Source organism: Anser brachyrhynchus, assembly GCF_964034855.1.
Source record: "Anser brachyrhynchus genome assembly, chromosome: 5".
Classification (NCBI taxonomy): Eukaryota; Metazoa; Chordata; class Aves; order Anseriformes; family Anatidae; genus Anser; species Anser brachyrhynchus.
The window spans coordinates 59518396-59535691 of record NC_137699.1 but is presented as its reverse complement, the minus strand read 5'-3'; the positions used below and the strand labels follow the sequence as shown (position 1 = coordinate 59535691).

Below are 17296 nucleotides of genomic sequence, written 5' to 3'. Positions count from 1 at the left end.
TTGCTAAGTGAATTTTACTGTCTGGATCTAACTGACAGGAAATACCTGAAATAACATTTCTTTTTTTTTTTTTTCCTGGTTAGGCTTTGTCTTAGCAGAGTAATTATCAGCCACTGAGAGAGGGAGGCTGCTTAATTGAAAAGCCAGGAGGCTATCGCAGAGAAAGCAAAGCAGTGCTTCATGCTGACACAGGAACAGTGAGCATCTCAGGGTCCTCCTAGCTCACGTTAACAGACTGGCCCTACAAAGCAAGCGCCCTGCATCCCGTCAAAACTTGGACGTGAGTCAACAGGAATATCTGTGGGGACTCTGCCGCATGCACGGCCATGTCAGTACATCAAACCTAAGCTGGAATAATGTTGTAGCAGAGCACCCTCCAGGAACTGGCACCTTCCAGTGAACGTTTTGGCTGTGTCTTGGTGTTTGTGCTGCAATTAGTTGGGTATGGCTGCAGTGTCACAGCAGGCCCTGCCAGTGATGATACTTACAGCCAGGCTGCCTGCCCCTCTCTGTCCTGGCAGTTTCTGTGATCTTTTGTTGCTTTGTCAAGACAAATTTTCTGCCTTTCCCTGCTCCTGCCTGCCTGTTTCAGCTTTGCAAACTTCACGTTAAAGCTATGACATTTTCTTTCACTGACTTATGGCCAGAGTAGCAATTAATCCACTGGGAGATAGGAGCAATGCTATTTTTTATTCAGGCTGCTGATGGAATAGCGCAGAGCAGATTATGAGCCTAGATGGACCTCTGATACCATTCTTTGACAGAAGGCACCACCCAGCTGCTTGCTTACATCAGAGGAGCTCACTGTGGTTTGCAAAGATTACTAACACATAGCAAGATCAGTGCTTAGGACGATGTGTGGAAAGGTATTCGGGCACTTCATTTCTGCTGATTGCTTGTAGGGGGGGAACCTTTAAAACCCAGCCCTAAATTCCCCATCAGGGCTCAAGGCCATGGCTGTGATGGCTAACTTTTGGATGTCCTGTTGCCTAGCAACATCAGCAGCTGAGGCAGGTATCTGAGCTCTTATTCCCATTTGCTCCATACCCAATTTAGGAAAAGAATCAGAAAATTAACAGTGAAGGCCAAGAAAAGAACAGAAGAATGGCTGTGCTGGACCAAAGGCACATCATGCTGCCTCTGGCAGCAAGTGCTCAGGAGAAACGGCCCCTGTGTGCTGGCTGGCCCTTAGCCATCAGTGATGTCTTCATCTTTAACAGCCCAGGATGGATTTCCCTCCCATGAAACTGTCTAGTGGCTTTTTGAACTCCGTGCATCCTTCTGATGTCTGCAGCTCCAGGGGCAGGGCATTATGCAGCTTAATTTTAAGCTGTGTTGAGACCTGTTTCTGTCTGTTTGCCTCCGAGCCTAATGCCGGTGAGGTCCCTTTGATGCCCTTTGGATCTTGGATTGAGAGTGGTGGTGAGCAGTGCTTGCCTTCTGTGCTCCTTGTGCTTGGGCAGACTGCGTGGTCTGAAGCAAAGCACATTGCCCTCCTTAGTGCTTCCTGCCACTTCACTGCTCTTGGGAAGGCTGGGGCTTTACTCTGGGTTGCAAAGAACCACCAGTCTCTGTTCAGAAGTCAAAAAGTCAAATGTGGCATGAAGGTCAGTAAGAACAAAAGCACTTTTCTTCTGGATGCGTGGATGCGTTGATAGAAGCAGTCCTACCTTTTCAAATAGGTCAGGGTTTGGAACGTGTGTCCAGGAGGTGCTCACCTTTGCTTTCTTTACATCTCCTGCGAAAGAGAAGTTTAGACTTGGTCCTTCAAAGTACCATGAAGGGAAATATGGAGCTAAAGGTCTTTTTTTTAATTAGATTTCTTACTGGGTTCTAGTGAAATTGTCCCCATCTGTGCAGAAGAATTACATTTCAATTGGCCAAGTCCTACATTAGCCTGTGGTCTCAGAGAGAAGTCTGGGCACCAGCATTTTATTTTGCATAGGTTACTATCCTGCACACCTTGGCCTCTTCTGGGTGGCATCAGAATGGAGAAAATGTCAGAGGTTCACAGCAGACAGACAAACAGTTGTCTCTTCATTTTGGCTATGATTTAACAGTGGAGAAGCTCTGGATTTTAGGACTGCAAGACTGACCCAGCTGGCCATCGGCTGGTCAAACCACAGATAGTGATGATTGTATTTGTTTTCCAGAAGCTGAACTTTCACCTGTGTTGATCTTTAAATACACCGATGGTTCAAATAGATGTGCAGTGACTTTTTTCAGTGTTGATGAATTTCTGGTGTCTATAAAATATCACAGATAAAGAGCCACAATAGTAAGGAAAGGAAGGAATTGACTTCCAGTGGACAGCTAGCTGGCTCCCTCCCCATCCCCTGTGGCTATACCTTAAAGCCTGCTGTCTTATGGGGATTGCTTTGGTGGCTAACAATGTAAAAAGCAAGTGAAATGTTTCATATGTTAGGAAATATTCCTGATATTCCCTAAACTCAGAGGTCTCTGTCAATTCTCTAGTGTCTAATAATAAGGCGGTACTGTTTTGGGGTCTTTCTTCTATATTCAGCCAGGTCATGATTGAAACTGTAGGAATCTCAGTGTCTTTTGAGACCTCTTAATCCAGTGACAAGTTGGCCAAGGTGTTCAAAGCTTTTTTGAGAGTTTTTGAGAGTTTTTGAGAGTATGTATTCATGCTGCCAGGTGGCATCTGCTGTGTAAGTTTAGTTCTGATTGGAAATGAAGGCAAAAATGGCAGTGGAGGCTGAGAAAAGGATTGAATGATAAGGCTTGAATTTGAAATATGAAAATCAAAATCACTGCTGGAGTGCAGAAGACGTTGCTGTCAAAAGCATATGCTTTGGGACCATGTCAAGAGGAAAAAATGGCACTTTTTGTGAATCCCTGCCTTGTGTTAACTAATCCAGTCTCATAGATGAATTGAACTCCTTTACAGGCTGTGCTTTGGGAATGACAAAAACTCTGAGATTGGAGAAGGAATGGCACGTGATCCTGGTCTGTTCACAGGCAGAGAGTTCAGGTGTGCCCCCCTCCACTGCATGCCATCTGGCATACTTACTGATATTTGCTAATTTACTAATATTTACTAATAACCTTCAGTGCTATGCTGTCGGTGTCACACTGTTGGAAAAGTGCAGGATTAGAAAAATCAGCTGTGCAGTTGCCTGGTTCTGCACTTCTTTATTACAACCAATATGCTACGGAGTCTATAAGTAATAGGAAGCTTCCTGTTAGCTTCAAAAGGCAGAGGATTGCATTTAGTGATTAATATAATACTCTACACACAGATCCCTTCCGGGAGCTGGGGGTGGTGTGCGGGGGAGAGATGTATTAATTCACCTGTTATCTTGCCTGAGCATGGGAGGATCTGAGCTTAAATTCGGTTTTCAAAATCTAAGTATATTCTTTTTCCCAAAAATCTGCTCGGCATCTGACCTGAGCTTCCAACCATAGCTTAGGGCTGGAATTGTGTAACGTTCTGGGGACTTCTCTGTATGGTTCATGTAATAACACAGCCACTGCACACGTAAAGCTTCCTCCTGGAATCTGCCAGACAAAAATGCCATGCTTTTTGTAGTAACTTCCTGTGGCATGAACGATGGTTTGTGTATTTGAAAAGTAGTTTTAGAAGGCTGCTGTCTCCAGCTCAGCTTCGGGGTGCTGGGATCAGAGTTGTTTTTAAAATTTATGGTCCACTTTGACTTCACTACACTTCTGGAATGGCCTTTCTGGCATCACTCTATATGGGAATGACAGAAATTAAACATCCTTTTGTTTCCCCCCACAGATTTCAAATGCTTTAGAACTACTGACTGCAGCACAGCCCGAACAGCAGGCATTTCTTCTGCCTGTTGCTCTTACGCAAGGCTTAGATTAAAGGCACAAAGAGAAGAGAGCAGCTCGCACAGGTACAACGAGCAGAAGCTTACCCATGCTTCTCTGCTAGGGTGGCAGGCAGTTTTGTGTTTCTAACTGGTTCCTGGTAGCAGCCCTTATAGTACCACCAGGGAAATATGTATATTTCATTAAATGTAGTAAGTCTAAATGTAGTAAGTCTCATTGTCTGTGGTGTGGTCCGGCTCAGAATCTCCTGAGAAAATCAATACTGGTGGTACTAAGGACATGGTAGGTGTGATGTGGAGGAGCTCCTGGGGCAGGCCGGGGCCCTGGCAGGGGGAGCATAGGTGGATTCAAGGGAGGGAAAGAGAACAATTTCTGGAGCACCCAAGAGACCTGACAGGCCAGAGACCTAACTCTTGGGTTTTCTGGATCTGCTGGATTCCCCTGTGCTAGCTCTGAGTCATGTGGATTCATGGTCTGGCGCTGCAGGCCTTGAATCCACATGGCTTTTGGCAATTGCATGTGACTACCATCACCTGGGGCTGTGTGATCTGGGATATCACTCAGGGCTGTCTGCATGGCTTGAGAAGCGAGGAAGGGTGATGTTACTGGCAGAAGTACACAAAGGATGGGACCTCCAGATGAACAGAGACAGCAGAGAGATTTCTCCTGTGAGATGACCCAGTCCTGTCATCCCCTGTGTGCTGGAGTCCTGTCTTCTCTTTGTGCATATTGTTTGCCCAAGCTGGCAGACAAGACCACAGCTCCGTTCGCTGTGATGTGCTTGTTCAGTAGTTTTCTTCAGCCACCTGAAAAGCCCTTCAGCAAACCTTGGGGATATGTGCTGCTGTCTGAAGGGGCTGGGCTGCCCTATTTCTGTAAGCCCTACATAGAAAGTGGGTTGCTGAAGGACGTTTCTTGCTCTCAGTTATCTATGCAAGACTGATCCCGAAAAGGATGGTTTTGTTGAGACTCTAGTATTTCTGGGGGAAGGGGTACATATTCATGTGTGGGGAGTAAAAAAAGAAACATTAGCACGTTCTGATGGAGTCACATCCCCATTTAACGTAATGACAGACACCCACTGACTTCACAGGGGTCAAGATTTCAGTACCCTGTGTGCGGGGGATCTGTCAGTAATGTTATCCTTGTTATAGCAATAGCTGAACTCCTGTTAACATAACAAGCTACGGGGATCTGCCAGTTAGCAGCTCTGTCACTTGTTCTCTCTAATTTGGATGTTTGCATTTGATTGCTATCTTGGTTAGCTCCAAACTCTTCATGTTCCTGGAACGTACACGAAATCATCTTACTGCTAAAGCATGAAGGAAGAGTTTTCTCAGGCTGGTCAGCTGAAGTCTAATGTCCTTGTCTTGGGTCTCATCTCATAGGAAGATGACCTTGTGTCTGCTGCCTTAACTCTCCCCCAAGATCCTACATGCACAGAGCCACTTCTGAGTCTACTTTTGCACTGCAATGCTTCCTAGGCTTGGCTTTGGTTTAGAGGTAAACCTCCTGGTCTCTAGTCTATTAAAGAGAAGTAAAGACAGGCAGAGGAATTAATAGCGTGACCGCTGGGGAAGAGTGATCAGGATGGCAATGACAGTGTAACACTGACCTCATTCTTGATGAGTCAAAACTGTAGAGTTGGAAAGACCCACTGGACAACTAACCTTGGTCAAACCATTCTCTGCAAATGTCTGTCCAACCTCTTCAGGCAAACCCTCTAGTGGGGAAGTTGTCACCCGTACACAAGTACTCTATTAATGTGAAGCTCTTCAGAGCTTGGCTGGGTTCAGTCCTTCTGGGACCCTCTTTGTGCTTGGTCCCATACTGACAAAAAGCATCTCTCAGGGTTTGCAGTAGGAACTAATTATACTTCAAATAACTACGTAGTAAAGTGTGCTTGAAGCATTGCATACGCTGTAGAAGTGTTAATTCCTTCAGCAGTGGCTCTCAGGTTAACTGCTGTCTGCATCTGTGTTTGACGGTTTAGTGTTAGCACTGGAAACAATAAAATCTCGTATGTTTGTGTTCTCAGATACCTGATTCTTGAATTTCCTTTCCAATCTATTTGCAATATGACAGCTGATTCCCTGGGACAATTTGCATCTGTCTTCTATTTTTCTCACTTGTTGGCCCATGTCTTGGTAAATTTCCAGGTGAAGCAATGCATCATTTTGAGTCACAAAGGACACAAAGCTTTTTTTTTTTTTTCTTTCCCCTGCTTATAGGGGATCTCTTGACTAAATATTTCTGGCACCACAAGCTTGAAGAGGACTGGATCTTTTCATTACCTGCACTTCTCCAACTTCTGACATTAGTAAAATTCTCCTCATTGTACAACTTCAGAGAATTGCCAATAAAAAGGTAGTGATCTGAGCATGAAATAGCATTTTGGAAACTTGTGTTTTTCTTCAGTTAAAAATATACATATTAGTTGTTTATGTTGCAAATGCTGTTCTGCTCTACAAATCTTTTTAAACCTGGAAAAATTGGAAGCTTTTCAGATGGTGCTTTTGGGATCTTGTACAGGTTATGTTTTTGTCTCCTATTTTCTTACTTCTACATTTTCCATAACGCTATTTTAATTGACTTTGTATGCATGGCAATACCCCATTGCCATCTCCAGCTTTGCCAAACGTGTTATGCAAACGTTGCAAAGGTTTCTCACCTTCTGTTGAAGTTTTAGGTCTATTGGCTGCAGAACATGCAGACATGACTAGATATAAGAAACTGGGAATGAATTTAATTGAAACATGACCTGTCTAAGCCCGGGGGGCTGATTTTAGACTCTCTGCTCTAAAATCCAAAACAGACATAGGCGCCTTATTTCCAGAGAGCAATCCAGATATTTTTACACTCTGGAGATGCTTTCATGGTATTGTTGTCTGTGTGTGTGTAATTTTGGGGTTTCTTTTTTGTTTGTCTGGTTTTCTTTCTGCTTATCCTTTGTGTTGTTTCCATGAGTACAAATTATAAATACTGGGGAAAATCACATAGCAGTATTTCAGGCAGAATAGAATTGAAATTTGGGAACATCTAGATTTTTCTCCTATCAAGAGGAAATCAAAGGCTGAGCTTATAGTTGTAGCTTCAGGTTGACATGGGGTAATGCATGAAGAAGGGATTGTTTCTGAAAATTTCAGAAGGCTAGCCTTACCCACTGGAGGCTGAGAAATCTAATTTAAAACTGGCAAAGCGTTTGATTGAGTTGTAAGTATTTGTTATAACTTACAGGGGAGAAATAGGAAGTTAGCCATGGATTACTGACTTTAACCCCAAATCTTTACAGTCTAAAGCAAAGCAGAGGCCTAGTATTGGTATGACATAGAATACATGGGAAAAGGACGTTACCCTTGACATGGTTAATGTCTGTTAATATATGTCTGAGTTACTAATTAGGGAATAGAAGAAAAGAGACTATGAAGTGATAGGTCTAGAATGCAGATTAAATTTTACAATGGACAAGTGGTTTTTAAACTGTAGTCCATTTTAATAGGTAGAGGAACTTGGTAATGTACACATAATTGTGAAATGTTTTTATTGTAGAATATTGCCATAATTCATCAAATATAATGCAATGTTACTGTGATGCTAACTAGTGCACTTATCTTTACCAATTAACTACTCAATATTTGTCAGATTATATGCATAATACATAGTTAATAAGAATCCACAAAAATGAAAAAGGGCTTTTGGGACTGTTTGTAAGGATGATGTGGCATCTTGCCTGCTACTAATCTTGTTTCTAACACACTGTGGATTAGGTTGGACCTAGTTTAAACAAAATTCTTGTGGTGGTGATTAGCTCAGTCTGTTTGGTTTTATGTTAACACACTTCTCTATTACAGCTTTGGTCCCTTCTAACAGTCAAAGGGTTATCAGTCTGAGAAATAAGCTAATAAACTGAAGAAATAATTAGAAGTTACTAATCAGATAGATGACAGGATCATGTCCTTTGATACTAAGGATGCCAAAGAGCTTGTCTATTTCTTTCAGTTAGATTGTTTAGTCTAATAATAAACAAAACAAAACCCTGTGAGCCTTGTTCTTTCATCCATAGACAGTCTTTGCTATAGCAACACTTGTGTCATGATATAAAACCTGATAAAGGTACTGAGGGGATACTAAACACCAAGCCCAACAGAATAATGGTGGGTTATTAAAAATTATATATATAAACCATATATATATTTTTTTTCTGGGTTGTGATGACTCCCTTCAAAAACAAAGCCATTGAAGGTCATCATTCTTAGGACCTAGGTCTGGTATTAGATGGCAAGGAAGAGAATATAGAGTGATTGAGTAAACGTGAGCTGCTAGAATAATAGCAGAAAGATATTTGCATTTGTACTGGATGTGGGTATGCCAAGGTAATATGGAGACATCAGTTGGAGTGTGCCATAGGAAACTTCAGAGGCAGCACCACCAGCAAAGGAGATGATGGGAAGATTCCTGGTCTTTTTTGTTAATGAGAGATTAAAGTGCAAACTGGGTGGGAAAGTTCTAAACAATACCAAAGAAGTAATGCCTTTTTTTTTTTTCCCTTTGTAAATGGAGGCACTATATTAGCCTTTGAAATGGGATGTTGAACACTTGCTTGTATTCAGCTTGCAAGTCCTTGCCAGCAATGCAATTGCCAGAAGAAGTGCTAGTGTGGAAGAAGCATTCCTCAATGGAGGAATGAGGCACTGTTGCTTTTTGGATGTCTGCTGAATGAGAGGTGACATGGTGCTGAGAGTTATTTGCTTTGATAGTGGACTATAAGCCAGACCAAGGTGGTGGGGTGGAAGGAACCACAAGCAACCACCACCATCCCCCCTCCAAAACTGTGGGACATGAGTCCAAAAACGTCACTTGTTGAAGTGGAGGATAGAACAGTAACACCAAGTTATCTAATCCACAGAGTGATCCTGGTCATTAGGTGCAGTTCAGAGGACGGGAGTGGAAGGCAGCCATTAAGAAAGAAACATAAGAATGTTTAATCCTTCACAGCTGCCATTAAAATATAAGGAGCTATGTTCCATGTGAATTCAGGAAGCTTCAAGTGCTGGTAGATGTAAAGTCATATGATGATAGATATTTGCTTACCAAACTGTGCCCACTTACAGTCTTTAAGTTGTGCTCTGCTCTCTGTGTAGTGGGAAATTCCTCATTATAGAACTGCTTTTCAAAACCTTCCATCGTTGAAGTAATTTCCTACTCGCTTCTGAAGTGTTCTATAATGGCTGTAAAGATGAGAAAATAGTAAGAAAAAAATCCTTACTTTCTTAAAATAACTCAAGACTTTGAGTTCAGTATTGTGATTCCTGCTCTGTGGCTTTATTTTTCTAATCCTGTTACTGACTGGGTATAATGTCCTCACCGTAGGCCTCATCTGTGTAGATTCAAGAAGCAATTTGGCTCAAGACTCAGTCTTTTGTTTTACAAGAAGTTCCGTTATTGGATTTCATAAGGTTCACGGTCTACTTATAAAGTATGGGAAATGGAATTTCTAACTGTTTTGATCGCTACTGCTCTATGGAAAATGATTGTATGTCAATGGATCTCATCACTTCATCACAATGTCTCTTTCCATACCAGGTTTTCAAATAATAGTGAAGATAATACCAGATATTTCAGATATCTTCAGATACCTGAAGATACCAGGTTTTCAAATAATAATGAAGATCCTAAAATACAACAGCAGGTTCAGAGCAACGTATCTTCTCTTTCGGGGATGGTGACCTCTAGGCTTCATTAAGAGTTGATGAAGACAGACAGGATCCTCTGAGGCTAAATAACACCTGAATTAAGTTTCTAGACTGAATCTTGCTCTCTAGGAGAAACTGCTCCTTTTTACTGACTACAGAGGAATCTTGGAAGACTTGTCTCCCTTTGTTAACATGATCCTTTGAATAACTGCTGAAGATGTTATAACCTTTTTCTCCTAATGAGTTGCATTAGTGTAATTTAAATCTCATTAAGTTAATTGTACTCTGTTAGACTTCATACCTCTGAAAATGTTTGGAAAACATGAGGGATGTTTAATGCAGTAATGTGCTATACAAAGTTCTCAGTTAACATTTGGGTAAATTTTCCTCACAGTTATGCTTATACCTGGAATAGTTAAGGTAACTGAAGGGATATTCCACATAAAGTATCAGTAATTATTATGAAGCAATTGTCTTTTTGTATTGAATATATCAGTATACTTCCTAAAGATCTAATGCTTTAAGTGATGGATCTATAAGAGCATTTGATCTTTCCATACCCTGAATTAAAATATTATATGTTTGAATTTTGCCATCTGTAACTGCCATTTAAAATAGACAACAAAGTACCCCCATTTCTGGGATCCCTCCCAGGTGCATTGGGATAAATGCTGTTGCCTTCCTGCAAAGGAGTGCCCACCATATCCTCTTAAGATTGCATTTCTTTGAGAGGTCTTCCAAAATGGAGGCAAACCAACCCCCTGCCCAACCTTGGAAAAATCTTGGCTACTGTTTGAGGCTATAAGACAGAAATAGCAGCATCTGCTCTCCTGTGTTAGAAAGATCGCTGACACATTTGTGTTACTGCAAAAACTTCTCAAAGTTTTGCTTCCCCAAAGGAACATCAAGTTCCAGCCTTGCGTGAATGTCTGCTTGCAAAGATAAGCTTTGATTGCTGCAGGTGCTTAGACCAGGTGTAGGACCTATTTATGATGCTGGGGAAGGAAGGCTCACAAAATTGTGGGGCCTTTTGGAGACTCTTGCCAGCAACATGTTGTTTTGGCAAGGCAAATCCAACCAGGTATGCTGTGCTTGGGATGGGGGTGAAAGCAGTCTCTTGAAAACCTACAAGAAATAGGATCCGTAGGACAAGAATTTGTTTCTTGGCCCTTTCAGAAGGTGTTGTTCTGAAATGGGGAAGTACTGGAATGGTGGTAGGCACAGAGTCTACCCAGTCAGTGAGTAGGAGTCCTCCTTCACCACCTTTGATTTCTAATACTTGTCTGTGGCCTGGTCCATGGGCACCACCACACAAAGTAACACAGTCTAGACTTGGCAGTGGGTAGAGTTCAGGCTAAGGAGAGGCAAGAATAAGAATGTGCCTTTAGATCCTGATTATAAACAGGGATTCTTCATTTTTTTTTCTGCCTAAGTTATCACTTTTCCACATTCCAGCTCTCCCACATTGCCATTAAAACCTCCATGAGCATTCATGGGGATCTCAAATATTAATAAAAGAATGTGTATCTTCCTTTCTTTCCTCCATGAACTGTAGTTGCTTGCCTTCCCAGAATTGATTCTTGGTCAACTTCACAAATCTTCCTTGGGCCTGTACCCTACAGGGTTGGTGAAGTCTGTGGTGGATGGAAGTGATGAGTTATGGTGAAAGCTCTCTTATGCAAGAGATAACTGTGAGAAGCCTGTACTAAGTAGTAAAACTTGTGATGAAAATAAGTAAGGGATGGAAAAGGAGAGGAGAAAGGTTGCTGCAGCAACAACAGCTGTGCAGGTGTTAAATATACTGATTATAATTTTTAACTCCCTGGAGAACGGAGTTGGTAATGGCTTACTGCTGACAAAGTGTTTTAGAAGGACAATTGAAGCATTGCATGTTTGGGTATGCAGTAATGTTACTTGTTTCTTTTCAAAGTTGCTTTCAAAGGAAAGCTGCTGTCAGTCATAATGCAGCCAACACTGTTTTCATCTTTAACGTTCCCTCTATTCCAACAGCAAGGATTTGTTGTTGTTCTTCTTTACAATAAGATGTTTCTTGAATTATGAAAATAAGCTATCAATAGTGTTAGTCAGGTTACTTGGTGTAGTACCAGAAAGCATCAAGAATGAACGCCAACAAAGGAAAAAGCAATGAGGGGGATAACCATCAGTAGAACCCTCCAACTGGAGGGCAAGAAAGTCTGGGGAGAAATAACCTAAAAAAACACCCTAAAAAGAGAGGGGAGACATCAAAGCAGTCCCGAGCTGGGAAAATTGCAGGCAAATAGCAAACAGGAAATTTGCACAGAACATTAAGAACTTGTCAGGAGGTAAGGCAAGTGATGCATTTATTTATTTATTTATTTTTCTCTTGGTGTTTTGTTAAAGACATCTTCAAACAGGAGAAAAATGGCATTGGTCAAAGTGTAAAAAGTGACCAATAAGCAGGCTCATGTTAGCTCAAAAAGTCAGGCACTCATCAGATTTTCATCTTATAGCAGAGATTCAGGGGAGAACAGACTACAAAAGAACATTTTTTGTGATCTCTGAGAAAATGCTGAAGGAAAAGAAAAAACATTGAAATGTTTCTTATGATTCAGTCAGCCATATCTTTGAGGAGCTGTAACATTCCCCCAAGGAGGTAGAACTTGGTATGTGGATCTTCCTGTTGTCTTTTAACTCCCTGGTATCTATCGAACAACAGAGCCTTTTGTCTCTTTGCCGTCCTTCTAACCTTACAACTCATAGGTTCTTGGCTGCAGGAGGACTTCAGTTTTTAACCTGCATACTGTTGTACAGAAGACAGAAATCAGAACGGGTATGCAAGCCACTAAGTTCAGAAGGCTTCAGCCTCAATTTTGATTTCCCTTATGCTCTCTTCTGCAATCCCAGAACATAGACCTATGTCCAAGAGGGTGGCAGTTTGAGACATGTCCTGTTGACTTCTGGGTGTCACTTATTCAGCATACTGAAGTGTGAATTCTTGCGCAACGTGTAACAAAGTAGTGTGATTTTTACTCTTTGAACAAAATGTCTAGTTTTCACATGCTGCAGACCTTGATATAATGTCTGTGTCCTTTTGGGTTCTGGCCTCAAAACGCTAGGACTCTGCAATGTTTGAGTTCAGCTAGGATGTTTAAGGCTTTTGAAATTGTGACTAGGATTCACACTGAAAAAAATCCTCTGCATTTTTTCTCCCAGAGTTCTAAAGATAAATGTATCTTTTAGAAAAGATACCCGATCTTGACTGAAATATTTCAAACAAATAGAGGGTAGCACCTGGCACAATTCCTCGTGGGCTATGATTTAACATGCCTCACACTTTGCTCTTTTCTCTTTTCCTGAATATATTCTAACATCAGCTTCCAGTCTCTGACTCTTGTTATGCTGCTTTGTTCCAGTCCTGAACTAAACTGTATCTGAAATCTTGCCCCCAGTTATGTTGCGACAGGTAAGAAGTGCCAGTCTTCTAAAGCAGACACTACGTAATGTGGTAAAATACAATGAGCAGCCATTTATTAAAAAGAGATGTATGTGTGCATCCCACTGTCTGATTTGAACATCCAGATGATAAAAGGAAGCAGCACAATGAGGATGCCATTTCATTCATCCATTCCTGTACTTCAATAATCTGAGAACTTGAAAGGCATAAATATGCAAAGAAATCTTTATTTTTTTCAGTTCTTTTTATATCACAATGCATGATAAGAAAAGAGACTTTAGACGAGGTATTTTAATATTGGCCCTTTTTCAATTGTTGACAACTGAAAAACATACAGCAACAATAAGCTATACAACCTGACCATGAGGCAGCTTCTAAATAATTACTAGGCACAAGCTTGTCAATGCTTTAATAAAGCGTTATTAAAGGTAGGGGAATAAAATCAAAAAAGAGCTGTTTATCAGCTTGCTTTTTTATCTGGAACAAGTTGGAGCAGACTGGTAAGAGGCTTTCACAGAATGTGAGAAAATGCTACAGCTAATTCATTGGGTGGATTGACCTTTGGTACTATTGTTTCAGCAGTGTTTTGCAAATTTTTTCCTTCTTCAGTGTGTCTCCTTTACCCAATCACAAAGGCAAAATGGGGGAGGCTTGCATAAAAAATGACTGAAAGTTGGTTTCTGTTGGGACTTAAACCTGAAAACTTTGAAATAACAGCTTTTTGCAAATGTAACTCCCCACATATAGCCCCCTCTCCCCCCCCAAAAAAAAATAAAAAATATGGGCTAGTCCTTTGACTACAAGACCCCAAGCCAAATGTATATGGAAACAAAGAAAGCTCACTTGAAAGGCCAGGAAGTATTGGGGCAAAATTCAGTGGTGTTTTTGAAACAACATCTCTTATCCTGCAAAGAAAAAACTTCTTATTCAGGTTTAGAAATCCAAAGCACATTTAATATATCTGAATACATAAATCAAGCAATACAAAGTTGAAGTAAAGTAGAAAGTAGACAGCATCTCTTGTATGAGGAGAATTTGAGAGGTGAGACTACTTAGTCTGGAGAAGAGAAGGCTCAAAAGGAACTTATCGATGTATATGAATACTTTATAGGGTGGTGTGTAGGAGATGGAGCTACCCTCTTCTCATTGGTGTCCTGTGAAAGGACAAAAGGCAGAAATGGGCAGAAAATTCAATTTAAACAAGTGAAAATACTTTGTCATTTTGTTTTACCATGAAAGTGGTCAAAGAGTGAGACAGGTTTCTCACGGAGATGTGAAGTCTCCATACTTGGAGCTGCTCAAAACCCAGCAGGCTGCAGCACTGACCAACCTGCTCTCTCTGGCCATGCTTCGAGCAGGGGTTTGGACTTGGCCATCTCCAGTTGTGCCTTCCAGCCTCAGCCGTTCCATGGACAGAAGTCTTCCCAGCCCAGGCAGGGCCATTCTGCTCTATGTGACTGGTACCAGCCAGGTGGAGTGGCATGAGACAGAGCACGCACAGATAACTTCCACGGTTATGATGTTAAGCACCATTTTCTGCCAAAGGCTTTTTGTATCTGCTCTTTAACCAGCACACCTGAGCCCCACCTCCCAGCACAGCAGTATGTTCCATCTAGTCCTTTATGAAGGCCTTATCTAAAACCAGCAGAAGTCAATGTGTTACTTCCCACTGAGTTTTGCAGACAGGGCTTCAGTTCCTAATCTAGCTTTGTTCTCTGCTGGTAGCAGAGGTGGATTGTACAGAGGAGGCACTTTCCTGGCTAGTGGCAAAGGATCTGATGTAAACTGCTGTTCTTGGTCTCTCCAAAGGAAGGCCCTGAATCTCCCCAGTACTGGGGCAGCTGGTGGAACTGCTTGGGATGCACATTAATCCCCCTCCAGAATAGCTTGTCTGCAAAAGCTACTTCTGTGCTGTCACTGAAAGCTCCCCCACTGCATGTGCATGCATGCACACGCATTCCTGCCAGCCCATCATCTCTGACTGGCAGCTATTTTTAAAAAGCTGCCTTCTGTTTTGTCTTCTGCTTTCCTGTCTTTGCTCACGTGAATCTCTCACTGATGCCATCTCTCCCTTTCGTGGTCAGGGAGCTTTTCTCCCATATAAAACTGCTTTGCTTTTAATTCCACTCCACCATCCTCACCATCACGGGCAGCTCTTTGCCTTTCCATTTCAAAGGACAGACTTCCAGTTTATGTTGTCGCCAGCCAATTTCTTTAATACATAACCTTGCACAACATGCCTTTCCTTTCCAACAGCGATTTGTTTTGCAGCAGCCTTTGTCTTGCAGACACCTGCAAACTCCTTATTGATTTGTCCTGTCGGCTCTCCGTGCTCGGTATCTGTACTGTCAGGGGCTCTGGCTGTTCACTTCCTGCAGCTTTTCTCTTCTTGTGTAAAGGTGCGGGTGGATGCACCCGTGAGGCCTCTATTGTCAGCAAAAATGGTGGGCAGAGAGCAGAGGCAGAGTTCTGTAGTTTTTTTTTAGGAAATGGCCACCCCCAGTTAAAATACAGTGGACTTCCAGTGGGGCTAGAAGGATAAATAACTTCCTTGCAGTCTCATCCAAATTTATGAATTTAAACAAAGCCCTTTTATCTGTCTCTGCACCCATAGAAAGTGCAAAAGGCTCCACTACAGTGCTTTCTGTGGCTTTATAAATACTTTTTCTTTCCTTTCCCTGCTTTCTTGTTGCAGCTGAATGAATACAGTCCAGGGCAGTGAGTGCCCCCACATCCCAGTAGACTTGGCATTAAAAAGAAAACAAAGAAGAAAAAGGGTTTGATGTAAAATGACCATTTGCTTCAATAGAGCATTGATTGAATAATAGATCAAGCTCCACTTTGGTGCGGTGTTTTTAATGAAAGATGGGCCTTTTCCTGCATGCTTCTGCACAGTATTAACTCGAGAGACTGAAATGTATCGAGTATTCTCTCTAATTTAATAAAACAGTGGTTAATTCTCCTCTGGCTGCTTCTCATTGCACTCATTGGCCTCTAAAAATACAAAGGTGAGATTTAAATCGAGCTCAGCCTTCTAAAGCTTTGATCAGCAGGCTAGATTGGTTTTATGTAGCATAAACTAATAGGCATTGGGGTTCAGATTCCCAGCTAGAGTGAAACAAAAGGCTCCTGTGGTGCCTGGAGCAAGGCTGGCTTGCTCTGGTGGAGAGCTGATCCCTCTGCACAGCGGTAGGATTAATTCAGTCCCGCTGAATTATAACACCCAGAATGGCTCATGCTGTCTAGGGGGTTTGCCAGTGGTTTAAAATAGAGAATTTGGGATTGTACATCTTGACCCCAGTCTCATGTCACCACAGAAGTACCCTTCTCCAGTCCCCCTTGCAGTTCAGTGCTGTTCCTCCTGTCAATCTGCACAGTACTGCTTTTTCTTTATCTCCTGCTTCCTGTCCTGTGCAGAATTCTTCCTTCCACCCTCTGCATGAGTCTTGCTGAAATGCCCGTGTGTGCTTCTCATCGCCATCTCCTCTGTCTGGCACTGCAGTCACACAAAAAAAAAAGCCAAGTTTACTTCTTCTCCCAGTTGCTGTCTATGGAAATCTTGCCATTTACATGAATGGCCATAAAACCAGGGCATAATTATTACCATAAGCAGAAATTGCAGCATTGCTTTAGCCCAAATTCTCATCACTTGCTGTTATCATGAGCAGTAAGCTGGCTTTGATAAATTCCTTTCTCAACGTTATTTTATTATAATTATTTGCTGTTCTGCTTTGAATCTCCAAATTATCTCATACAGTTATATTTACATATGCAATAAAAACTGGGTACATGATCTATTGTCTTGCCAACAGAAGAATAAATAATTTATGAAAGATTATTCCTGAATTTTGGCACAGCTGTAAAAAAAAAAAAAAAAAAAAAACAAAACTCTGCAGATGATGGGTTCTTAAAAGGTGTAAGTATGAAACAAGCTTGAAGCACAACTCAACACATGCACTGCTATAGAAGTTCTGTCTGAAGGCTAATTCTAAAGCCACATTCAGATTAGAAATGAGATTATAAAAGATTTTTCATTTTAAACCATGTGCTAACAAAATATCTGTCTGTAAAAAGAACGTAGTCTTTGAATTTGAGCATTTGTAGTTTAGTCTTTAAACCTGTCTAAATGAAATAGTGAATAGCGGTACATCAATCACATTTTATGATTATGATAGCAACATGGCAAAAATGTAATGTACCAAATAAGTGTTAAAATTGATGGCTGTACCCTTTATAGGTTATAAAGAATAAAGGCTTTTGAGGTGTATGTATTTTGCAGTATTGTTGGAAAATTACTTTCATATTTTGGATACAAATACAACAAAATCAGATGTAGAATTATTGCCAT

General features: G+C 41.4%; 1 long non-coding RNA gene across 2 annotated transcripts in view; it reads left to right on the top strand.

Moving 5' to 3' along the window:
- LOC308196794 overlaps nt 1-16836 on the top strand; it is a 102407-nt gene extending 85571 nt beyond the window's left edge. For both annotated transcript variants that reach the window (XR_013952404.1, XR_013952405.1), the window contains one exon: nt 9403-16836. This is a non-coding gene — a long non-coding RNA (uncharacterized lncRNA). The remainder of the gene's footprint in view (nt 1-9402) is intronic.
- The last annotated feature ends 460 nt before the right edge of the window (nt 16837-17296 follow it).